The sequence below is a fragment of the Acinonyx jubatus genome, chromosome B1 (genome assembly GCF_027475565.1).
Source record: "Acinonyx jubatus isolate Ajub_Pintada_27869175 chromosome B1, VMU_Ajub_asm_v1.0, whole genome shotgun sequence".
NCBI lineage: Eukaryota > Metazoa > Chordata > Mammalia > Carnivora > Felidae > Acinonyx > Acinonyx jubatus.
Genome location: NC_069382.1, coordinates 183,448,513 through 183,474,568, shown reverse-complemented (window position 1 = coordinate 183,474,568; position 26,056 = coordinate 183,448,513). Strand labels below are relative to the sequence as shown.

The following is a 26,056-nucleotide window of genomic DNA, read 5'->3' as shown; positions in this document are numbered from 1 at the left end:
AGGCCAAATCATCCCTTTCAGGTCATGGGTGAAGAAAACCCTGAGGTTCATCGGTTACCTGGCCCTCAACTATGTAGTTGGGAAGGGGTCCGTATTCAAAGACACGATTCTATTTAGCTAAAATGTAGGTGACTCTGAGAGGTAAGTATTTTTCTATTTATTTATTTATTTATTTATTTATTTATTTATTTAAATATAATTTATTGTTAAGTTGGCTAACATACAGGGTATACAGTGTACTCTTGGTTTTGAGTGTAGATTCCTGTGATTCATCGCTTATGTACAACACCCAATGCTTATCTTAACAGGTGCTCTTTTCAATGCCCATCACCCATTTTCCCCTCTCTCCTGCCCCCGCCCATCAACCCTTAGTTTGTTCTCTGTATTTAAGAGTCTCTTATGGTTTGCCTCCCTCCCTCTCTGTTTGTAACTATTTTTTCCCTGTTCCCTTCCCCCATGGTCTTCTGTTATGTTTCTCAAGTTCCACATGTGAGTGAAAACCTATGATATCTGTCTTTCTCTGACTGACTTCTTTCACTTAGCATAATAACCTCCAGTTCTTAAAAAAAACCCAGAGAGAGGATCTAGACACAGAATTCTCAGATTCTGAAGCCCACTTTTTTTTTCCACACTAAAAACATACAGATGAGCATTTTGTAAACTGTTATGTATGTAGCTCTCTGCAAACCACCACTTCCCAATGGAAATAAAATGCCAGGCAAGAATATGAGACATGTATATGATTTAAAATTCCCCAGTAGCCATATATGTTTTTTAATAAAAGCAAAATGAAATAGTGAGATTAATTTTAGTAATATATTTTATTGAACCCAATATACCCCAAATACTTTTACTTAAATGTTTAATCAATATAAAAATGATTAATGAGGGGGGCGCCTGGGTGGCTCAGTCGGTTAAGCGTTGGACTCTTGATTTTGGCTCAGGTCATGATCTCATGGTTCGTGGGATCAAGCCCCACATGGGTTCTGCACTGACAGCACAGAGCCTGCTTGAGATTCTCTCTCTCCTGCTCATGCCCTCTGTCTCTCTTTCTCTCTGTCTCTCAAAATAAGTAAACTTAAAAAAATGACTAATGAGGTATTTTACATTCATTTTTTTTCCCCCTTGTGTTTCCCCTTTGTAATCTAGTATGCATTTTACACATACAACACATCTCAGTTAGGACTAGTCACATTTCAGGTGCTTGAAATCCACAAGTGGTGGTGGCTACCACATTAGATAGTGTAACTTTAGGCAATTGCTCTCTCAATTTAGATGATTCTCCAAGCTGTGGAAGGCCTTGAGGTTGGTAGCTACAGCAGAGTTGCCACAGTATATCAAAAGGAGGAAAAATGTGATCAAAGATTTTATGAATTAATACTCTCAATTAAATTTTGGACTACAACTGCTAAATCCACAAAGAAGGGTCTAACTTCTTTTGCCCTTAAGGAAAAAAAAAAGTATTTGTTTAAGCAAAGCAGGAACTCAGATGCTTTTACGGTTTTATAAGCAAATTTTTAAAAAGGTAGTTAGGATTTCATGTGGGACAGAAAAAAACAGTTAGAATTCATTTAGCAGATATTTAGGGAGTACAAAACAGGGAGATGGGAGAATGGGGACTAGGAGGATGTCATCAAAGTCTTTTATCAGCAAAGCTGTCACTTTATAGACATGTAATCTGACAGGCACGATGCTGAGTTTGCTTTGCTCGAGAGCTTCCACTTGTAAGGTAATTTTACGAACTCGACTTGGAAATTCAAGGGAAAAAGCAAGAGACAATATCACATGATTCTGCCTCTTTTATTTACTAATGTCACATGAACCAGATGTCAGCACTCTTAAATTTGGAAATTTTTAAGCCCCACAATGAACTGGATAATAGTTAAAATTGACAGTAAGGGCCAAGGAGCTTCAAGAAAGTGCTAAAAGTTCAACATTCAGGAACTACAGTTATGTAATTTTTCACGGGAGTGTCTAATCATTCCAGGGAGCCACAAGGGGGTACAAAGAGCTTCTGCCCCAAACCTGGACTGAAATCAGCTCCGTTTTTATGTTCACTGTTCAGCCGACCAAAAAAATGCATGTTTGTGCCTATGTTGTATGTAATAATTTTAGGTGTATCCACATATAAATATTATTTCCTCATTTTATATTCTTTGCTTGATTTTTTTTTTACTGCTTTATCAAACTCTTCTTATTTTTATTAGAATTCTAGAACAATTAGAAATACTAGTAATTAAATTGCTGAAATCTGCCTGCATAGAGTAAGAACATTTCAATTCTATCAGTATGGGTGTTAATTATTTTAGGCAGGCTGTCATTTAGGCTTTCTAAAGTGGATTTTGTTCTTGCAGTCAAGAACATTGCTTAGTGCAGAATTAATTAATCATTATAAATATAAAACCTGCAGTATCAGCTCCTGTGTTCAGAAAGGTTTCAAGAGGCAAGGTTGAAAGAGTCAATAGGCTGCTGAAGGGAATCTTATCATGTGCCCCCACCCCCAATCTGATAAAAGGACAATTAAACTATGTACTTCGTTTTTATATTGCCCCCTACTTCAAGTATCAGTTCAAAAGCTGGGAATGTCTACTTTGTTCAACACAAAGGATTTTTTTTTTTTAAGTATCTTCTTTTAAAGAGATTTTTAAAAGCAAGGTTGATGAGGAAATCACTGAAAGTGGGACTTTACTTTGGCCAAAAGAAAATTCCTCCATTCCCCAAATTTCATCCTTACAGCGTGGTGATGAAGAGGACATATTTCACCTGTGGGCTCTGAATTTTCCCAGACACCCAGTGGCTACTTAAGAAGTGTTCTATACAATGACCATAAGAATTATATTCCTTACATTAAGGCTGTCAGTCATTCTGCTCCAAGAGAAAAAAACTCATATTTTCCATTGCTTTTCTTATTGTTTTCTAATAATGGCTGGGCAATATCACGTCATTTTTCTGCTCTACACTGGCGGCAAAATTCAACCAAGTTATGCTGAATATATTGGCCAAAACAAGGAAATCATGCCTACATGACTAAGGAAATCAGTGGCATAACAATCTTGATAATGACGGTATTAACTAACATTTAATAAGCCGACTAGATGATAGCCACTCTAAGTGCTTTACATGTAATTGCTTTGGATAAGCACTTGATATGTAATTGTCTCGTTTAATTCTTACCACTCAGAAGCAAAGGGAGCCCCAATATAAAAAAAAAAAATGTGCTCACATTTTTAACGTAATTTTGTTAATACCTCAGAATTTTAAAAGCCATTTATTTAAATATATATATTGAGAACTGGTTTTTTCCAAGGAACTCTCTTAAGAACAAGACAAAATGCACCACTTCTCATTCTTGAATGTCTAGACAAACCACCTGAGCATCTTGTCACACTGTGGATTCTGATTCAGTCAGTCTGGGTGGGGCCTGGGGTTCTGCATTTCCCATAAGCTCCCAGGTGATTGTCATGGGTTTGAGGACCACACTTTGAGAACAGGGACAGAGTCTATACTGAAAGCAATTTTGAAGGGATAACAGCCAAAGGAATCCATCATAATTGTTCTGAAGGGTCATTTAGTGACTGCAGCTGAGGATATCAGGAGTCTCTTTGTCAAAAGAATCACATTTGAGTTGGGTCTTGAATAATGGGTTAAAGTAAGTGGAAGGGAGTATTGCTTGGTATGTTCTCATAGGTGAATTATGTTTAGAAAAGATGGAGAATATTTCCTGAACCGTATTAGGATATCTATAGAACTTTTGGCTCTCTCGGAAGAGAACCAGTGGGGATCTGCATGCTTCATTGGTATCTACACCTGCATTTGACATTCTTTTCCGGTTGTTCCTTCTCTAGTAATTGAAGCATCTACTCTCATCAGGGCAGGTGGTGACTAAAAAGTACAATGTAGCCTATGTGTACCGAGTATTAATTATGCAAGTATCCCACCCCCCCTTTTAGTTTATTTTAAAAGATACCATTTTATGATTTGTATCACTACAATTATGTTTCTAATGGGATTTTAATTGATTTTGAATCCAATTAAAGAAAACCTATTTTTAAAGCACATCTCAGCTGCTGCCACTAGGAAGTCACGCCAGGCTGGCACAGTATAAGTCATTGGAGCATAATTTGAATGCATTCGGTGTGATCAGCCAGGGGGATTTGTGAATGACCTATATTTAATGTTCTTTAAAAAAATTGTTACAACGTGTTTTGTACTTCTCAAGACTATGTCTATACCCTAATGGTACAAATAACCATTTTTACTAGAGAGAGTTCTATGGTCTTTTGGGTAAAAGTTATTGGTTCTGGTTTTGAGAAAGAGACAGTTTTTTTTTCTAGGACACAGTGCCCCCTTTGTCCATATATTGTGTCTGTAAATTATGATCCCCCCCCCCCCCCCCAAGTCACATCTATTCCAGGCTCCTACAGAGGACTGTTTCAGACCATTACAGTTTTTTTCTAGACTTGCTTCGGTTACACTACTCACAAACTTAAACGTTTTAATGGTTCCTCCTTGTCTTTTGAATAAACTCTACAATCATGGCCCTTCACAATTATGGTCCAAACCTAAACTTAAATCAAATTCTAGTACTTGCTATCCTTCCTTCCCATCCCACATGCTGTATATTCATTGTTACTGCTCTTGTTCTTTCTGCCCAGAATAAGCCTTTTAATAGTGAGGCTTGATACATTTTGAAGGACTCGTCAGAGCCAACTTGAAGTCATGTGGTGATTAGGAACAAGGGTGAGGGAGTGGATCAGTGACATGGAAAGAGCAGGTTGCCCCTCCACAGCCCTCTCATCGAACCTGTATGCAGGTAGTTCAAAAGAGATGAAAAGTCCCATTAGTTTAGACAGCGAATCTAACGATACTGCTTTATAGCTACAACTAACAATTGAAAGTTCAAATCTCAAATGCTGGTGGTCTGTGGCCCCAGTGGAATGTTTTACCCTTTGCATTTTCAAGTGCTGGGCTCAAGTAATGTTTAAGGAGCATGATAAAAGTGACATTTTTTGGTAAGGTAAACAGTGTTAAAAAATGTCAACATATAGCAGTTTTGCCCACTTTGAGGTGAGCTTAACTGGAATGAAGAAGCCTTTTGTAACTAAATCCCTGTCTTAGCTGAACCTGTTCAGCCAGTCATCCACAGAGACCTACACACTTCCAAGCGTCCTAACCACTGCACAACCCCAAACAGCCACACAAGTTTGATAGCTTGATTTGTTCTCCTGGTCCTTCCTGCCACAAGTGAAGGCCGATGTTTCCAGGAGGCTGGCTGTTTCCAAGGATGGGTTTTACATGTGAAGAGGCAAGCCTGTCTGTCAGAGGTCATCAGAGCTGTAGCTTGTAGAGAAGGCAGACCATCACATATAGACTGAGAGAAGTTTTTGTTGTACAGGATGGAAAACAAGGTCCTCTGGATTCTAGTGTCGTCCAAACAGAGAGAGAAAGAGAGAGGGAGAGAAGAAAGGAGGAGAGAAGAGGAGAAGAGGGAGGGAGATAGTGAGATAAAGGGGAAGGCGAAGCAGAAGCAGGGAGGGGAGGGAAAAGACCATACAGAACTTCAGGCATAAATTCAGAATGTGTTGGCTTTCCTTCTGGGGGTCAGTACCAGAGTTGTGGCTCATGAAAATGTTTAAGGAGCAGGATTTGAGGTAGCCTCATAGAATCCCCCAAATTTCAGTGAAGTCTAGTGATAGCAGTTTAGAATTCCCAGGCCCTACCAGCTTATAGGGAAACATTGAGAAAACTGGTTGAGCAGGAGGGTGGGGGTGGGTATGGGTATGGGCAGTCTGTGTATGTAGGTCACAGAAGATACCATGGGCCACAATGGTGCACTTTGGTGCCATCCCCAAAGGGTTCGGGTGTATCTAGGCATACCTCAGTGGATTCTGGTTCAGGATACCCTGTGCTCTAGTGGAACAGTTAGACCACAGTGAAGACCAGTGAGGCCTGTGGGGGAAAACAGACCTGACAACTGCTTCTTCTAGTAATAGCATGATGGCAGCACCCTCTGGGATTTGAGATCAGGTCTAGGGAGAGAAAGAAATGAAAAGGGTAAGCAGAGTTTCTGAAAACAAAATAAGGCAATAAACAATGAAACACCCTGGAAATTTGTTTAAAGCAAAAGAGAGTTAAACTAGAAGAAATTAAGTTTCCAGACAGAACAACCTTGAAATAGAGTGATTGAGTCTGTTGGCCCACTAAAGGTAGGAATCAGAGTTCATGAGCAAATTGAGTTGAGTCATAGAAAAATAGTTATATGAGTCAGTATGTAAACTTCAACCCACCCTGTCCTATTTCAAATGTCACTTCCTCTCTGAAATCTTTCCCATTCCCTCTGCTGAGGTGTTTTCTCCTACTCATATAGAACTTTCCAACGTAACCTACTTTTAATTGTCTTGGTTTGTAAAACTCACTAATTTATAGATTCATGGATTAACAGAATCAAACAGGATCCAACAGGCCATCATATAAAACTATATTCTCCCTCCCACAAGATAATATAATCTTGGGCAGAAAAATACTTCATTTGTTTTTATTCAGCTCAAAGTGACAGCACAGGTCTTTGCTCATCCTGGGTGTAGTCGGTGTGTGTTTGGCATATGATACAAATGCTTATGGTTTTCTCACTGGTAAAATGGAGACAATATTGGACAATGTTTATTCTTCCTTCAACTTACCTTAATTCCTTTGGAAGTAATTGATCCACCTTGGTGATGTTAAGGACCAGGAAGAACAAAAAGCAAAGTTTTTAAGTTGTGTAGTTTGGGGAAGAAAACTTTCCCTTTCTTCCCTTCTAGGTTCTTTTGCTAGTCCAATAATTAATTAACATAAAACAGATTAACAACAGAAAAACAAATTCAATTTTGGACATATGGGAGCCTCATTAAAAATATGAGACTCACAGAAGTGACCAAAGGCAGCTTTTATACTTTTTAGACAAAGAAATAATAAATTTGTGAAGAAATGACAATGCAAAGAAGTCTGGGCTTGGGGTAGTAAATTTGTGAAGAAGTAACAAGGTTTGTTTATACAGCCTGCTCAGCTCTAAATTCCCTATTTCTGATGATACAGATGTGTCTCTTCCTCCTCATGTAAGGAGAATGTCTTTCTGGTGAGAGAGTTATCTCCTGATTTCAGGGGAACAAAGGAGTCTGAGTGTCCTTCTTACACTGCGTGTTTCTCAAGTGACTTTAATTCAAAATAATCAACATGTCAAAGTAGCATATTTTGGGGTGGCATATTCTGCTCCCCATCAGGAACTTTGTTGATATTTTTGTCTTTGAAAGTCACCTGGGCTGTGCTGATCCTAATCAATTTGAGATTGAATGAATGGGTTTCTAAAGCTGATTTTGACTTTCCAGGCTCAACTGAGACAGTGATTAGATTATAAGGAAAGGACTATTTTTATTTCCAGTTAAAGCTCCCTTTGGAATGAGCATATCTACAGTATGGTGACTTTTTACCTTGCAGTATTTGTAAAAATAGCTTTATTGTTTCTTTGTTGTGTTCTCACCTAGAACTTCAGAACAGGACTTCAAAATGCAAAGGGGCAAGCAAGTTCTACTGGAACACAAAAGAATTGTGTTTTAGATTTGAGCCTTTAAGTTGTGTCTGATGGGTATAAAAAGCCATATATTTGCAGCCCTCATTGTGTTTCTTTTCTCTTTGCCTCTCTTTTCTCTTTTCTGTGAACTACCTATGGAGAGGGTCAATGGTAAAACTCTGGAAGGAAAAACTTCTTGGTTCCAAGTGGCTTATTCACAGAATCCGAGAGTCATTAATTTTCCCTTCTCCCATCCCATTGTTGTACTTTGGTTCTAGACTTGTCAGTTATGGAAAGTTCTGACAATTGTTTCTTATTTCAAATTCCCTGAATACATGATTGGACACTGGCTCCAATCATGGAAGACTGGTGTGTTTACTCAATAAATAGAGATCAATGGTGCTCTTGATCCACTGGAAAAGTTTCTATGAACAAAGAAGGAAAAGAAATTGTATGAGATCATCACAAACTCAAAGTCCACAAACTTACAAGAGATGGCTTGTATCTAGAATGCCTTCTCTCAGAAATCAGATGAACGGGGGAAGAGCACAAAGACCTGGGAGAGCAGATAAACAGAATTCAAGATGTAGTAGGTAAACATAGAACTGTAATTCAGGAAATGGGTTTATGTCTGGAAACAGCAGAAAGAAAACTGAGGTAGCACCACAAAGTGAAAAAAAAACAAACAAAAAAAAACCATAGTGGGAATGACTGAGAAAAGCTCCATGGTCTCAGTGTAGAGGAGGCCCCCAGGGTCTCACTGCTCTTAAAAGTGTCATTAGAAAAAAACACAGAAGAGTTTGAGAATTCAAAATTCGAACTTGACCTCCAAGTTATTATTGTTGTCTAGGTACGAAGACAAGAATATACTTTCTTCCAGCTTGTTAATTTGATTTATAACATCTGAATGTCTGGACAATGGTATGAGGACCTCCATTTGTAATATTGCTCCAGACCCCACAATCATGATGGTGGGTGTGACAGAAAGCATACAATCTAGAAGTACTATCTTACTATCTCAGTATTATTTCTTCTGATTCCCGTGGATTGTACCCGCTGCTGGTTTGGGGAGTGTGTGTGACTTTGCTCTTGAGGTTGGGCATTGGCCTGTTCTCTAAATTGTGTGAATGTGGGGGTTTTGCTGTGATGATCTTGTGTGTCCTATTGACTCTTCAGGCTTTTCAGAGGAAAGGGCACAAAGGAGACTGTATTGAACAAATTCTTTGTATTCAACTAATTCCTGCAGGAATCACCTCCTTTCCAGGGAGTGCAGCTCCTGGAGGAATGCATCAGAGAGATGTATCTGGGTGAAATGAGGCAGAATGAGATACATTCCAGACCTTAATTTCATAATTTTTGGACTGTAATATCATTGGACGCTAAAAGGCAAAGGGACTTAATCTTGGGCCTTAATGTTTTTCTAGGAGTATGAAGATTTAGTTGTTTAAATCTGGAGCTCCTTTAAGCTGTGGACATTGTTGTTTTATACCTTTATGTAGTTGCCTTATGACTTTATGTTATGGGATGAATTGTGTCCTCCCAAAATATTTGTTGAAGTTCTAACCCAGTACTTCAGAATGAGACCTTATTCAGAAATAGGTTGTTGTAGAAGTAATTAGTTAAATTAAAAACAGGTCATACTGCAGCAGGGTGAACACTTAATCTTATATGACTGGTGTCCTTATAGAAAAAAGGGGAGGGATGACAGAAAAGTGATCAGCATGTGAAGATACAGACACACAAAGGGAAAGGGGAGAAAACAGCCATTTAATGATGGAGGAAGAGATTACATTGGGGTATCTATAAGCCAAAGAATTAAAGGATTGCCAACAAACACTAGAAGCTAGAAGCAAGGAAGGACTGTACTCTGTGGGTTTAGAGGGAACATTGCCAACACCTTGATTTCAGACTCCTATCCTCTGGAGCTATGAGAAAATAACTATCTGTTGTTTTAGGCCAACTAGTTTGTGGTAATTTGTGACAGCAGCCCTAGAAAATCAGTATACTTTGCATAACTGGTAAACTGTGTAGGATAATTAATTTCCTGGGCAATATTTTGGATGGTAAATAAACTAGGAAATGAATTTGTAACTGTAGTGGAACTTGGCCTTGGTGTTTAATTAATCTATTGTTTTGATCATTTCAGAGCCTTCTCTAAGGAAAATCTCAGTTACCCTCCAGCTCTTCCAAAAAGGTAGCAGTATGGAGGAACCACCTCATTAAAGTGGGAGTAAGATTGTTCCAGATAAAATGATAAGCCTCCCCTATTTCCATCCAGAGAGGTAGCTACATTCTGATTGACATAGTTGTAAAAATATTAGAAAGGGCTACAATTCCCTCTTCTTAAATCTCCATGATCAGCAAAGTGAGGAGAGCTGGTGGGTGGGGTTTCACCACACTTTCCAGAGGGAAAATTTTAGAATGTATGCTTCTGATCTTTCTCCACCACTCACCCGTTCCTCTCCTTTGGAGAAGTGTGACTTTTCTGACCACCGAGATTAAGAAGAGGTCACTGATTGTGTGTAGCTAAATCCATTTCCAGTTTCTCCTTTGAATTTATCTGCCTATAGCATGGGTGTTTTCTGCTTTGATCTTCCATACGGTTAGTACATGTGGATCAGGGTATAAGCCTGGTTTCTAAAGGAAGGACTCAATTTGTAACTACTCCTACTAATAAGGAAAAAGGCAGGCATATAGTTCAAAGTTTCTGAGTAATGATGTCTGATCTACATTTTCCCTCAGGTGGGTTTTTCCCAGGTCTAGATTTGGGAAGTAGTATTGGGAAGGTTTTTTTTTTAACCTTTTTTAAAACATTTTTTTTATGTTTATTTTATTTTTGAGAGAGAGAATGAGCGAGTGCACGTGAGTGAGGAAGGGGCTGAGAGAGAGAAAGAGACACAGCATCCAAAGCCGGCTCCAGGCTCTGAGCTGTCAGCACAGAGCCTGATGCGGGGCTCGAACTCACGGTCTGTGAGATCATGATCTGAGCTGAGCTGGCACTCAACCGATTGAGCCACCCAGGTGTCCCAATACTGGGAAGTTTTAATGTGGTTGCACATTGAAGCCAGCTTCTCCCTTCCACATTTACCTACAATAAATGAGATACTTGTCCTCCATCTATCTAACTTTTCTACTCCATTCTTAAGAGATAGATGTGAGAAATAGATGTTATTTATTTATGACCCCAAACCCAAACATATATTAAAGAGTTTACCTACTATAAAGTGTGATAAAAATGCAGGGGGAACATTTATGTAGTGAAAAATGGCATCAACTTCAGAGTCAGCCCTGAATTCAAATCCTGACTCTTTGACTGACTAGTTATTGACTCAGTTATTAAACCTATCTGAGCCTCCTCTGTAACTGTACAGAGCCTCCTCTGTAAAATATCAATAACAAAATGTGTCTTACAAAATTGTAAAGATTAAATGATGTAAGATGTATAACCTACTTCATTATCCCCCTGTATCATCAAAGTTGGCATAGAGTAGAACTCTAGGTTATTTTCCTCATTTCTCTACTCTTGAACAAGTAACATTTGTCTTTCCCTCTCTCCACTCCCATACATACACATCCTTTGTACATTCAAAAGTCTGTTTCACTTCATCATAATCACTTGACCTATTGTTAAAGGAGGAACATGTTTGTTGGGAATCAAACATCTATCATATATACACTCAGTGAAAATTATGCTAGTTTATTTTTTCCTTACCAGTATATCTCCATTGAAACCCTGGGCTTTTCCTTATGATGCACCTGAATTTTAGAATGTGACAAAAATGATTAAAAAAATACCTCCAGTATTTTGTATATTTGTAAAGTTATGGGATTGTATCATAAAATTGGAATTTTCGTTACAACATTCTAGAGTTATACAAAAATGCCACAGTGTTATTACCCTTGAAACTATTTTGTTTGCTGTACTTCCTCCATGTAATTTCCCTAATAATTAGGCAAGGCTTGTGTTTATAGTGCTTTTATATTTTTCTTTCATTCTATAGAAGATTGGAGAAAAATGGAGCTCTTTTCCTTCCTCAACAAAACCACAAAAAATATGACTTCAGTGGGTTATTTTAAAACCACACAGAAGCACAAAGAAGTCTATTTAAATATGCCATTGTCATGGATTAGGCCTATATCGATTATTTCACTCAGTTCACTTTTATTGAGCTCAACTCTATCAAGTCCAACAGATAGTCCAACAGATGAATGGGATTTGTTTCCTGCCCCTACAATGCTTCTGATCAAAAAAGCTAAAGAAACTGTAAGTGGCCATAGAAAACACATCACCTTGGTATCAATCAGTGTTCAATTAGAGAAGCAGAACTAGTAGGAGATACATATTAAGAGATTTATTGCAAGGAATTGGCTAATGAAATAGTGGAGACGGTTTAGACAAGACCAAAATCTGTAGGGAGGTCATCTGGATGGGTCTCTGGAACTTATGGGTTCAAGTCGAGCCTGCTGGGCACAGGTGGAACTTCCACTTTCATCAAGGAGGTTCCAGTGGCAATGCAGGCCTTTCAATGGACAGAACCAGCTCCATCCAAATTATCTAAAACAAATTCTCTTACTCAAAGTCAACTCATTATGGACTTTCATCCCATTTACATAATATTTTCAGAGCAACACCTAGATTAGTGTTGGATTGAATAACCTCAGGCAAGCATCAGCCAAATTGACACATAAAACCGATCATCACAATCATCATTTGCAAAATCCTCATGAGTCAGAGACCTAATGTAGAGCTTTTCCAAAATCACAGACGTCTGTTGAACAAATATTTCGAGAATCTGTTACCTAAAGTGCTAACAATTTTACCTTGAAATGATAATCACTGGGTTTACCATGTCTTCGGAAGTTCAGGACTCACTGCTATTATGTCTTTAGGGAGGAATTAGGTGGAGAAATGAGTTTTATATTGCTCCCTCCAATCCATGTGTGTAGAGTAAGAGAAAAATATAAGTATATAATATTAAAAAATATAAGAAATGTAAATGCTTCTCCTTTGTTACTAGGTCCAGTGAATGTTACTGTGTTTGTCATTCCTAACACAGATTATACAGGACATTAGCTTTGTTTTTATTTTCTTTTGATGTTTATTTTTGACAGAGAGAGAGTGTGTGTGTGTGTGTGTGAGCAGGGGATGGGCAGAGAGAGGGGGAGAGAGAGGATCCCAAGCAGGCTCCATGCTGCCAGTGTAGAGTCCAATGTGGAGCTCGAACCCGTGAAACTATGAGACCATGACCTGAGCCGAAACCAAGAGTCAGACGTTCAACCAACTGAGGCACCCAGGTGCCCCAGAACATTAGTTTCTTAAGATAAAATGCCTATTTGCACTGTTGTTATCTATATATCTATTGGCATTTATATATATATATATATATATATATATATACACACATATATATGTATATATTATATAACATATGTAAATATATGTATATACTTTTATATGCAAATAACTATTTTATAAATTTATGCATTATAGGTGTGTGTATATATATTTATATGTATACAAGTTTCTGTAATCAACTGCATGGGAGAAATGTTGGAACAAATTTAAAAAGTCTTTGCTGGTTGATTTTTCAGAATCTTTTTTTAAAAATATGTATTTATTTTAAGAGAGAAAGAGTGAGCAGGGAACAGGAGTAGAAGGAGAGAGAGAGAGAGAGAGAGAGAGAGAGAATCCCAAGCAGACTCCATGCCCAGTGCAGAGCCCAGTGTGAGGCTCCAACTCATGAACCATGAGATCAGGACCTGAGCTGAAATTAAGAGTCAGATGCTTAACCTACTGAGCCACCCAGGCACCCCCAGAATCTTTAATATGTTGACATCATTGTCATCTTCAAGAGTGAGATTTGGAAGTTAGCTTCAGACAAACTCATTTGACCATGGGACACCTTTATTCTTTGGATTATTATTCATTCTAATGCACCTTTAGAATCTGGGTAATAAAGGATTCTTTATGAAGTGGGGGATGGGAGTTGAAGCAGCTGAAAGTTCTGTTACACTCCTGAGAGATGGAAGACAGCTTAAAGGTTGTCAAGTCCAACCACTCATCCAATGGATAATACTTTTATTTTCCTTCAATCACGTAGCTGGTCAATACTTCATGTAGAAAAGAAACTGCAGAGTCTGACAACATGATCCATTCCATCGTCTCCATCATTATTCTGATAATACCATTTGTCATTGTCAAAGGTCTCCAACAAAAATGTTTCTAAAAAGAAACACCAACAGAGTGAGAGCGGAAGCAGGGCCATGTAAGCATGGTCCACTAACAATTTGTTGAGAGTCTGTTGCAGGCAGGGCATGCAACAGCTTGTCACCCTCTACCTGTGGAGATGGGCATGCCCCAAACTAAATAATAGAATGCATCACAAGACCTGTCCAGTTATAAACAAACTGGTACAAAAAAACAAGAGTGAGGACATTTCTTCCAACTGTACGAGTGTGGGGCTGAGGGACGTTACAGAGGTCATAACTTTTGAGATTGTCTTTTTTGGTGAGTAAGATTTTACCAAATTGAGTAAGACATGAAGGGACTTCCATCTACAGAGTTTGGAAAAGAAGGAGGGAACACCTGGTGGCCTCAAAGATTCAGGGATGATATGGGGGACACAGTGTTAAATGCCATCAGAGCACAGGATGAGTGTTGGATGCGGTATGGGAGGTGCTCTGGGTTGAACTGTGTCACTTATAAAATGTTTATGTTGAAATCCTAATCTCCCAGATCTCAGAATGTGACCTTACTTGGAGATGGGGTCTTTATAGAGTACTCAGGTTATTTTATTTATTTTTACCAGAGAGAGAGAGTGTGCATGCATGCGAGTGAGTGGGAGACAGGCAGAGGGAGAGAGAGAGACAGAGACAGAGAGAGAGAGAGAGAACCTCTATCAGGCTCCCCACTCAGTGTGGAGCTTGACATGGGGCTTGATCCCACAACCCTGGGGTCATGACCTGCGTTGGAATCAAGAGTCAGACACTCAACTGACTGAGCCACCCAGGCACCCTTAGAATAATCAAGTTAAAATGAGGCCATTAGGGCAGGCCCTATAAGGACAACTATAACTTGTGTCCTTATAAGGAGGTATGGACACAGACACAAATAGAAGATAATACAAAGAGACACAGGAAAAAGGCAGCCAGCTATCAGCCAAGGAGAGTTCTGAAACAGATCCACCTCTCATGGCCCTCAAAAGGAGCCAACCTTGTCAACACCTTGACTTTGGACTTCCAGCCTTCAGAACTGAGAGAAAGTAGATTTCTGATATGTAAGCCATCCAGTCTGTGGTACTTTGTTCGGGCAGCTCTAGGAAGCCAATGCAAGAGTGAATCAGGAGTGTAAATTGAGGCTAGATGGTGAGGGTCCTTCAGTTGTGTTCTGCAGTTCAGTGGGCTGAGCAGTGGAGAGCTTCTGAAGTTGTCGAACATGGAGTAGCCTGGTTGGAGGTTTTAACAAGCTAACTGTGCAGCAGAGCGGAAAAACTTTAGGCTGAAGGAGGAGAGGGAGGCAGTGGGAATCCAGGGCCTGGGGTGGGGGTGGGACTTCTTCAACGGGCCAGGTTTAATAGATCAAGGGCTTACAAAATAGGCCAGGAGCTGCGACTGGCGATTTGTAAAACATTGCATAGGCAAACCTGATCAATGATGGAACATGGCTAACAAAGAAAGAGAAATCAAAATAGCTACCAGACTCAGAGCCATTTTTCGCTGAGACTGAGCACAAGCAGGTAAGGATGCCTGAGTCCAAAGACTGTATATAATCCTCTTATGGCCCATAACTTCACAAATGTGCTCTTACACTCACTTCCTTCTATGAACCCCTCAGCGGCTTCCTTTGTGATTCATGAACAAGCCAAATTCTTTCCCAGCCAGGACCTTTGCCTTCGCAAATCTCACTGCCTGGGAGACTCCCACATGTCCAGCCTTCCCCACCATCACCACCTGAATGGCTGACTCCTACCTTTTTGACATCAGTGCCCATATCACCTCCCTAGAGGGGTTGCCCCGTTTCCCCAACACTCTGCTTTCAGGGTCCTTTAGGACCCCACCCTGTTTCTTCATAGCTCTTCTGCCCTGTAATCAGATGTTTTTTCTTTGTTTATCGTCAATCTATTTCAAATTCACACCTCTAACTGTAATGCAAACTAGGTAGGGACCTCATCTATTTTCTTCTACTGCTTCTTCCTGGAGTCTGGCACAGTCTCTGCCACTTAGTAGGTGCTCATTAAACAGTGGCTGTATAAATGAATAGCTTGAAACTGAAGTATAGCTTTGCCATTTTCTGAAAGCTGAGACCACTCAGTATTTCATATCATGTCACTTTCACTGAGAAGGACTGATATTTTTGGTTAACCAGTTCACAATTAAAGGGATCATTTCTAATAATTTTGGGGAAAACTATTGGAATTTCAGAGGATGTAACAACATGTAGCAGTGATTTATGGAAAAGGTGAGTTTTCAATTTCACATTTTCTCATTGAGCATATTTTAAATCATTTAATATTTTAATATATATTTTTTTGCCTACAATTCTGGACAAGACAATGGAAAAAGAGTTTCGTGATTATATCTGTTATTTCCTTCCCTGCATCAGCAGTAGGAGTCTGTGACTCACATTGGGTTGTACAACAGCAGAGAAGGCATCCTCTGACCTTCGGGTCGCTTAAGCATTTAGACACCTGATGGCAATCTTTCATTAAATTTGGTATAGCAGCAGCCAATGCTGGCAGGTAGGAGAGAACACAATTTGTTTTTCTTCAGCAACCTTCATACCAAATATCTGAAAATGTTTCCCAGTGACAGACAAAACTGAGAGCTTAATGTTTTTCCAGATGAGCCTGGTGGCTTTCATCGAGGGAAAAATGATGTGGGTGGATGAGCTTAATGAAAAGTAGAAAAAAGAGGAAGGGAAAATGAAGTTTATGCATGGTCCAGATACATTTAGGGACTTGGGCAGACTACTCAGAGCGCAGGATGTGATGCTAATGGGCAGGAAACAAGTTCGGGGAGATTTATGTTGTGTTAAAATGCAATATAATCTGGTAAGCCAGTGTTCCCTTGCTTCTTCCTCCTTCCTGGTTTCTCCCCACTGCTTTCCACTTGCCTCAGGCTGGGAATAAAAGATACAGTTTTGGTAGAAGGGTGGCTATTTCTCCCCAGAAAGAATAAAAAGGGCAAAATTGAATAGATAATCTTTCTCATGTCTCTCTGCCCATTCACCAGGTCAACATTTTCTGTGACCTTGATATTAGTTAAGAGCTATCTTTTATCAAGCACCTACTACGTGCTAGGACCTTGTACCTTAATTGCATTCGTCTTCACGTAATGAAGAAACTAAAGCAGTGAAGGTTTAGTAACTTCCCCAAGTCATTTTGGCTGGTGGGTGGCCAAGTACTGATCTGACTCTGAGACAAAAGCGTTCACCACCAAACATACGCTCTTCCTCTGTGCTCAGTACCCGGCATATCCCAACCACTCCCACAGCGTGAAATGCCATCTTGGGGCTGATTACTCCCTACTAAGTCTCAGTCTCAGCCTCTCCTGAGCAAGACCTGTCCACTCAGCTGCCTAGGGCTATCCCCGGTCATGTGATCCCACCTGTGATCACCAGTTCACTCAAGACTGAACTCTGTTTCACCTCACTCAAGTCCACCCACGTCAAGAAATAATGGCGTGTCTACCCAGTCCAGATGCAAATACTCAGGAGTCACCTCTGAGTACCCCTCTCAACCCCTTGCCGATACTCACACGCAAATAGTCACAAAGTCTTGTCACTTTGGATTCCAAATGTATTATAAATCTAAACCCATGTCTTAGTCTCCACTAGCTTGGAGCAAGCCACCATCACTTGGACCACTATAATAGTTTTTTTTAAAAATTCTTTGTTTTTATTGTGAAATAAAATGTACACATACATACACACATGTGCACATGCACACATATTTCATTTTATATAATAGAGGAGTCTAGAGGACTTAAAAGTGTTGTTTAAAAAATAATAACAAAATGACTTCCTTTTATCCACTAATCAGTTAAAAAAATTTTTTTTTAATGTTTATTATTTTTGAGAGAGAGAGACAGAGAGCAAGCAGGGAAGGGGCAGAGAGAGAGTGGGAGACACAGAATCGGAAGCAGGCTCCAGGCTCTGAGCTGTCAGCACAGAGCCCGATGCAGGGCTCGAACTCACGGACCGTGAGATCATGACCTGAGCTGTAGTTGGCTGCCCAACTGACTGAGCCACCCAGGCGCCCCTCCACTAATCAGTTTAAACCTTAGAAAATCACCAAAATTTGTGAAGAGTCCTTGATTGCGTTCATCCCCATCCCCAGAGAAAACCACCACCCTGCATGTTGTTAATGACCTCTTGCTTTGTGTAGTTTTGCCACTCATATAAATATCTCCAAATTATATTATGGTATGTTATAATTTTCTAGGTTCCAAAATGTAAACAAACAGAATTATAACATGTTTTATTGCAGCTTGCTCTGTTCCTCAGTATTAATATTTTTGATTATTGTAAAGATTATTATCTATACCAAGGGTTGGCAAACTATAGCTCATGTTCCAAATCTGGCCTACTGTCTGCTTATATAAATAAAGTTTTATTTAAAACTTTTAAAATAAAGTTTTATTTAAAGCCATATTATCTATTGCTGCTTTCATGCTAAATGGCATTGAATAATTGCAACTGATACCATATTGTCTGCAAAGCCTAAAATAGTTAATATCAGGCTCTTTGTGGAAAATGTTTGCTAACCCCTGCTGTGAAGAGATCTCTCCTGTGAGCATCGGGAGGCACGTACAAGAATGTTCACAACAACTTTGTTCATAAGAGTAAAACCCTTGAAACAATTCAAAGGTGAACAATAGGAGAAATAAATAACTGTACTGTGGTATATTTGTTCCATGAAATACAATACAACTATGACAATGAAGTAGCTACCTAAATCAACAAGAATAGAGCTAGAAACCATAATACTATGGTTTTCATGGCCCCAAAGAAAATATTACGATTCCATTTGTTTAAATTTCAAAACCAAGCAAAACTATATTATGCATAAACATACATATGTGATAAAACTATAAAGAAAAAACAAGGGGATAATTAACAAATTACAGAATAGTGGTTTTCTTGGTAGGGGGTAGAGGCAGTCAAGGATGTATGTGTGTGTGTGCATGTGTGAGTGTGTGTGTGTGTGTGTATCTTATTCAAGTTTGTGATTTATCTTTCCTCTTATTTGAGAATTCTTCTGATGAACTAAAGTTTATAACTTCAATAGTCAGATTTATCATTCCTTTTTCTATAGGTTGTTTACCTCGTGTCTTATTTTAAAAATCTTCCCTTAAAAGTGAGAATGTTTTTCTATGTAATTTTTAAAGTTTTCAATATTTCTTTATACAAATTTCTGCATATGGTCTAAGGTACGCAATTGTTTTTATTTCTTCCCATATAGATAACCAGTTTCCCCGGCACCTCTTGTTGGACAGTCCTCCCTTTTCTCATCAACCTGCAGCATCGACTCATTCATCAAATTTCCATATATGCAATGGGTCTGATTCTGGGCTCTCTACTCTGTGCCTCTGCTTTCACACTCTTTTTAACCAGGTCTCTCTAGTTTCATATCCTGTTCAAATTATTCACCACCCAGATGCTGAGGTGATCTATAAAGTGTGTGTGTGTGTGTGTGTGTGTGTGTGCAGGTGGATGTATCTGTGTGGGTATATGTGTGCATGTGTTATTCAAGACTTCTCTGGAATTTATTTCTCCACTGTCATTTCTTAGTGCTTATAAACCTTCCCATATACATATTGTCACTTTCTCTTTCCATTTTCCCTATCTGTAAGATAAAGGAAATGAGGCTCAGAAAATTTAAAGGAACTTGTCATTGTCTGACACTGTGAAAAAGAAGCAGCATCTGGGTTCATACCTGCCTCTAGAATGTAGGATGCCTCGACTCAGTGTCTTTCTTGAAAATACTCTCATTCTTGTCTTTCTTTCTCCGTTATGTCAAGTATGTGGACACTTTATTACTTCATCTGTGTTTAGGGTATTTTTGTTTTAGTTTCTTTCTTTCTTTCTTTCTTTCTTTCTTTCTTTCTTTCTTTTCTTTCTCCTCCTTCCCTCCCCCTCCCCCTCCCTTTCTCCCTCCCCCTTCTTTTTCTTCTTCTTCTTCTTTTTCTTCTTCTTCTTCTTCTTCTTCTTCTTCTTCTTCTTCTTCTTCTGACATTATTAACACGTTCCTCCAACCATTCTGAGTGTCCCTCCTAATTTTTCTTTTCTTTTTCTGGGCATTTTGCACAAATTGGCTTTTCCAAGACTTTTGCTTCATTGTCAAGGAGTCGGCGTGTTTTTCCTTTTGTGTCTTGAGCTGCTTCTACTTCTTTATTTCAAGTTCCCTTCCCTTGTGCTCCAACCCCCAACAAAGCCTGTAATGTGTCCTCTTTTTATTTTCCCCCTCGTCTCTTGTGGTGACTTGGCATGTTCACTTCTCAGATAAATTCAGACCTTCAGAGACTTTATAGTACATCCTCAAAGATAATGGCGTCCCAGTACCTAGCACTCACTACACATAATTCAAAATAAAAGATCTATTAAAAAGGCAAATATATATTTCAAAATGAAACCAAATATAAATATATCCTTAAATTAACGTGTGCTCTTCGTAGATTCTCTGACTTCCCCTTTTTTCCCTTTCCTCCCCCAAATGATTGCCAATTTTCTTTGCCCAGTGGGAACCTGGCACTCTCCCTGCTTCCCGGGAGGCGTGGGGCCCTTCTTAACTTCAGTGTGGGCAGCCTTTCCGCCACTGACCTTCTCCCCCTCACTGCGCTGTGCATGCTTCCCTTTGTCATTGTAAGTCATTGTAAGTTTCTCTGCGCAGGGATCCTTCCCTCGCTATGTCAATGGTATTACTGAAAACAATTGCAGATCCTTAATCACCAAGCACCAAACATTTCTTACTTGGGCCCAAATTTTCCTCCTGGCTCCCACAACCCATTTCCACACAGTAAAGAGGGTACCTTTAAACATGCAAAATGATTTAACCTCTTTTATGGCCTCCCTTTACATGTGCAATAAAATGTGACTCTAAGCCCCAGTTTACAATGCACTGCTCACGGCTCCAACTTCTTGTGCCACTCTCTTCATAACTCTCTGTGGTTGGCCTGAACAACATGCCCTGCCACAGGGCCTTTGCACTGGCTGTTCCCTCTATTTAGCAGGCCCTTTCCCTTGATTATAAGGGCCACTGACTCCTCTTCTTATTATTTAAGCGTCAGCTTCAGTATTTTCTCCGTCAGAGTGACCTCTTCCTATTGCCCCTAAAAAAAAATCCCGTGGCCTTCCCATCATGTCAAGTTATCTTAATGTTCTGAGTAATCCTCATTGCTATATGATTTTTCCTATTTGTTTGTTTATTATATATTTTGCCCCCACTAGAACATCAACTTCCAAAGGGCAAGGACCTTCTCTCTTCTTTACTATTGTTAAAAAGTTGTTTAGAATAGTACCTGACATACTGGCTGAATGAATAAATGGACTTGACAAATTCTTCTCTTGTCATTCCCTTTAATTCCACATATGTATTCTCTAGACTAGATCCTATAATAATCGGTATAAAATCATTCTAATGAAATCCATGAGGCTACATTATAACAGGTCACAGGTAAGAATCTCTTCTGTGTCTTGTTTCAATTTCTGAAAAGAATGATTATTTTTAACTTTGATATACTAGTTTTCTCATTTTAAAGAATTTTTTTTTCAACATTTATTTATTTTTGGGACAGAGAGAGACAGAGCATGAACGGGGGAGGGGCAGAGAGAGAGGGAGACACAGAATCGGAAACAGGCTCCAGGCTCTGAGCCATCAGCCCAGGGCCCAACGTGGGGCTCAAACTCAGGGACCGCGAGATCGTGACCTGGCTGAAGTCGGACGCTTAACCGGCTGCGCCACCCAGGCGCCCCTAGTTTTCTCGTTTTAAAAAGTGACACTGCCTTCGCCCTGTTGGATAAATCAGAAAATCTGGGAAATATCCTTAATTCCTCTTTCTTCATTAAGGCCCACATTAAGTCCATCACCAAGTTCTACTGAACATGTTTAATTCGTGCATTTTCTTCTTTCCCATAGCTGCAACCCCAGCCCAGTCTCCCATTAATTCTTGTCTACATTCCTGCAATAACCCCTTACTGGTTTTGCAAGTTTCGCTTTCCCACAATTTTTACCTAAACTATAATCAGAGAAATGTTTCTAAAATGCAAAAATAATGCCACTCTACTGACCAGCTCTTCAGTGCTCCCCCCCATTAGGATGAAGTCCCAAGTCCTTAAATGAAGTATGAGACACTACCTCCTTGGACACCTGCACCAGCTGCTGCTTTTTCTTCAGCTTGAATGGTTGTGTTGGCTCTTTCTCGTAGAGTGTTAGTCATTAAATGGGAAGCTCATTTGATCTTTAGAGCAATGCAGTGAGAAAGGCTAATGATGCTATTCCCCATTTCACAGGTGGAAGATCAAGGCCTATTGCATTGACATGTTTGGCCAATAGCAGAATAGATCCCTCAATTTCTCTTTCTTACTCAATCCACACATTTAGATGTTATCAAGTCCTGTTGATATCATTCCAATGTCCCTCACAGTTAAGAACAGCTTTAGAAACCAAAATCTTCTGATGCCTTGACTGTCTTTAATTTCCCCCTCACTATCATATGACTTTTTTTTTTTCCTCTTCCGTGTGTCCCATCCATGACACCAAAAGTTCACTGTTCTGTGCTAACCAGGTCCTGGTTGCTTTTCAGGCACACAAAACATTTCTGTGTCCATAGAACTAGAAAACAGTGGGGAAAACTCGAGGAAAAGTTGAGTATTCTGCAGGATTAAGGATCTTACCCATGACTAATCATATTTCATTGACTATCTTGCCTTGTTTCAGGCACTATCTTAAGGGGATGAAAAGTACACAACAATCATTTTTATGTAAAATTGGTCAAGGGCTTTCAATGTTTCAGGCATATGTGTTTGGGCTTTTTCTGTACCTTATTCAATCCTTATAATGACTCTGTGATGTACTATTATTATCCCCATTTTATCGATGAGGGGACTTGGATATAGGAAGGTTAAAAAATTTGCCCACAGTCTCCCAGGAAGTGGAGGATGTCAGGTAGAGACAGACCGGCTAGGTTTGTCTCTACAATGTCTAATCATGACACTCCAGGGCTCTCAATGGAAATAGAATACAATCCCTCTTTATAAGAGTTTTATAGCTGGTGTGGAAGGGAGACCCATAAATACAAGACCGTGTGATAAGTATTATGACCCATCCAACATATCTTTCTGGTGACTGTGATCGAGTGGATATTTTGTGATGTGTTTTCATTTACATAGTACAGAGCAAGCAACATGAACGCATATGTTAGAGAGTTTTGCTAACTGTGTTACCATGGGAGAGTTATTTAACTTCTCATCACAGTTTCCTCATAAATAAAACATGGATATCAAATATCTATTTCAAAGTTTTACTGTTGGTGTTAAGTAAATTAATGTATATCAGATAGTCAGCACATAGTAGGCCAATATGAAAACTTTTAGGACTTTTAGGAGTATTTTTTTAAATGTTTATTTTTGAGAAAGAGAGAGAGAGAGAGAGAGAGAGAGAGAATGAATGGGCAGGAGAGAGGCAGAAAGAGAGGAAGAGAGAGAATCCCAAGCAGGCTCCAAACTATCAGTGCAGAGCCCAATGTGGAGCTTGAATACATGAACCATGAGATCATGACCTGAGCCAAAATCAAAAGTCAGATGCTCAACCTATAGAGCCACCCAGGTGCCCCATGACTTGTAGGAGTATTAATGGAAGAGCTGTGCATAAGGTGAAAGGTAAGCATGAAAGAACAAACTGTTAACCTAGCGTGAAGGAAAGGGGTGTTCTCCACAGCTCATGGAACACCTGAACTGGACTGGAAAGATGTCTAAAAATCATTTAGACTGAAAGATGTCCTATAACTTTATTCCTCCATTTCACTTTTTAGCATCCAGATTTTTCCCTGAGAACCACTCTTTCCTCAAAGTGTGTATGCTCCCTCCCATGAAGACCTGTTTACTGTTGATCGTCAGTCATCCTATTACCCCAACATGAGCCTCCCAGATATTGGAATGGACACTGCAGAAAACAGAGAAGAGAGATGGCATGAAAGCAGGCCATTGATAATGCCAGCGTCCATTGGTTCAATCAAATATGGATCCTGTCAACCTCTTGACTTTCCAATCTGTGAGCCAATACATCAGCTTCATTGTTAAAGTCCATTTAAGCTGAGTTTTCTGTTACTTACCATGGATCCCCTCCTAACTGCAAGGACTTCTAGACAGGAGGGCTGCATGTGCAAAGGCTCACAGAGAGAAAGGAGAGATCATGATGGGTTTAGAAATATTACATTGAGAAATGAGGCCAGAAGGTGGGTCAGTGCCAGCCTTTCAAGGGCATTGACTTCCATTTTAATGAGTTTGGACTCTAGCCTGTAGGCAGTGGGGAGCAACAGCTTTTGAGCAGAGAAGTGACATGATCAGATTTGCATTTTAGAAATATGACTCTGGCTGTGAAGTTGAGTTTGGATAGGAGTAGGAAAGTCTAAAGGCAAAGAAAAGAGTTAAGAGATGACTATGATGGAATGAAATAAAGATAACTATAGAAGGGATAGAGGGGCAAGGGCCTGGCATCATTTTCTTTCTATATCCACCTTATTATTACATACTTACTTTTATGGATTCTCCTTGGCTTTTAATTCTGGGCTCACAGATGCCTCCCCAGTCACATCGGCAGACTGGCAGACAGGGGACTCCTGCCCTCCAGGTGTGCTGCAGAGCCTTCAAAATCCAAGACATGAGGCTGAAGAGCCTTCTAATGTTTAATATTCCCTTGCTGTACTCATTCCTACATCATGGTTGTGTTCTTCAGCTGAATGTTAACAAATGGTACCAAAACTCCATGATGATCACAGACCCCGGATGAGGAAGCCATTTTAAATATCCTCTGAACTCATAGATGAGTCCCCAGCTCTTTCCCTTTCCGAGCAAGAGATACCTCAGCAGGGAGTACCAAAATACCGCCATAAAATTCATGTCTATTGCCTTTTTTTTCCCATATCAGAAAACCTCCAACTAGTTATCATGGAGTTCATTTTGTTTCCCACTCTTCTGAGAACTTTTCAATAAAAGAATGTTGGAATTATATGGGAGCAGAGATAAACAGTTGGGAATTTGGTTTCTAAGTATATACTTAAAAAAAAAAAAAGAAAAAAACAACAACACAGGTCTTCATGTCCAGTTCTCTGGCACTATGCTTTCATTTGCTGCATGCAATTTGATGCAAGCCTGAATGGTCAATTAAACATCTGCTAATAGGACCAGGGAAGAGTTATAACTTCACGGTTCCATGAGTACATACCATCTAGACTAGTTTTGCTAGTGTCCTGCTGAACTACAAAGTTGTAGCTAGAATCACATGGGGGGAACCCCCAGGGATTTAGGCCAGAAAAGGCCATTTCCAATCTTCTACATCCTCCACCACCACCATTCCTATGCTTTGCCGTGGATGGATGGGACAGTAATATAATTTTAAATGTCAAAATTGTAAGTACTGGAAAAGACCTTAAAAATTATCTACTCTATACTTATTAGCTAATGACTTCAGTTGCTTTGGCTGAGGCTGAAGATAACAGAAACCACATCCCAAAGTGTGTGGCTAGAACCCATCACTGGGGACTTGCAATAATGGGGGTGTCTCAGTTCCCCATCTGTAAGATGGAAGTGATTATAGTATATACTTCTAAAGGCTGTTTGAGGATTAAGTAAATTAATATATTTTAAGCACATATATTAAGTGCCAAGATAAGTGTTACCTATTATGACGTGGCTTTTTGGAGACTCAGGTTTGCTGTGAAGTTACAGTGGGGATGGGCTGGCTGGCTGAATGCTCAACTGCTAGAACAAAGGCAAGCTTGCTGCACTGGGCAATAGGCACATAAGAGTTTGCCAGAGCAGGGGCACCTGGCTGGCTCAGTCAGTTAAGTCTCCGACTCCATTTCAGCTCAGGTCATGATTCTGGGGTGGTGGGATTAAGCCTCATGTGGGGCTCTGCGCTGAGTGTGGAGCCTGGTTAAGATTCTCTCTCTCTCTCTCTCTCTCTCTCTCTCTCTCTCTCTTCCTTTGCCCCTGTCCCCCATCACACACACACACTCTCTCTCTCTCTCTCTCTCTCTCTCAAATAAAATGAAATGAAATAAAATAAAATAAAATAAAATAAAATAAAAAAGAGTTTGTCAGAGCACAGGAAGAATGAGTAGTTCCTAGGAATTCATGTGGCTACACACAAGAGAGGCCTGCATGGAATGGTCTTAGATCATGTCCAAAAGAGGTGAGCAGATCTAAGCAGAGAGCCGCTGGAGATACTGCTGGACTCCCAGGACTGGAGGAAAGGAGTAAGAGTCAGCTAAAACAGAGACACAGTCACCTTG

The 26,056-nt window shown here is 39.7% G+C and overlaps 1 protein-coding gene across 1 annotated transcript in view; it reads left to right on the top strand.

Annotated features, from left to right (window-relative positions):
• The window catches only part of LOC106986839 (cytosolic beta-glucosidase), a 229,931-nt gene that overhangs the window by 198,195 nt on the left and 5,680 nt on the right, over window positions 1-26,056 (top strand). The window lies entirely within an intron of this gene.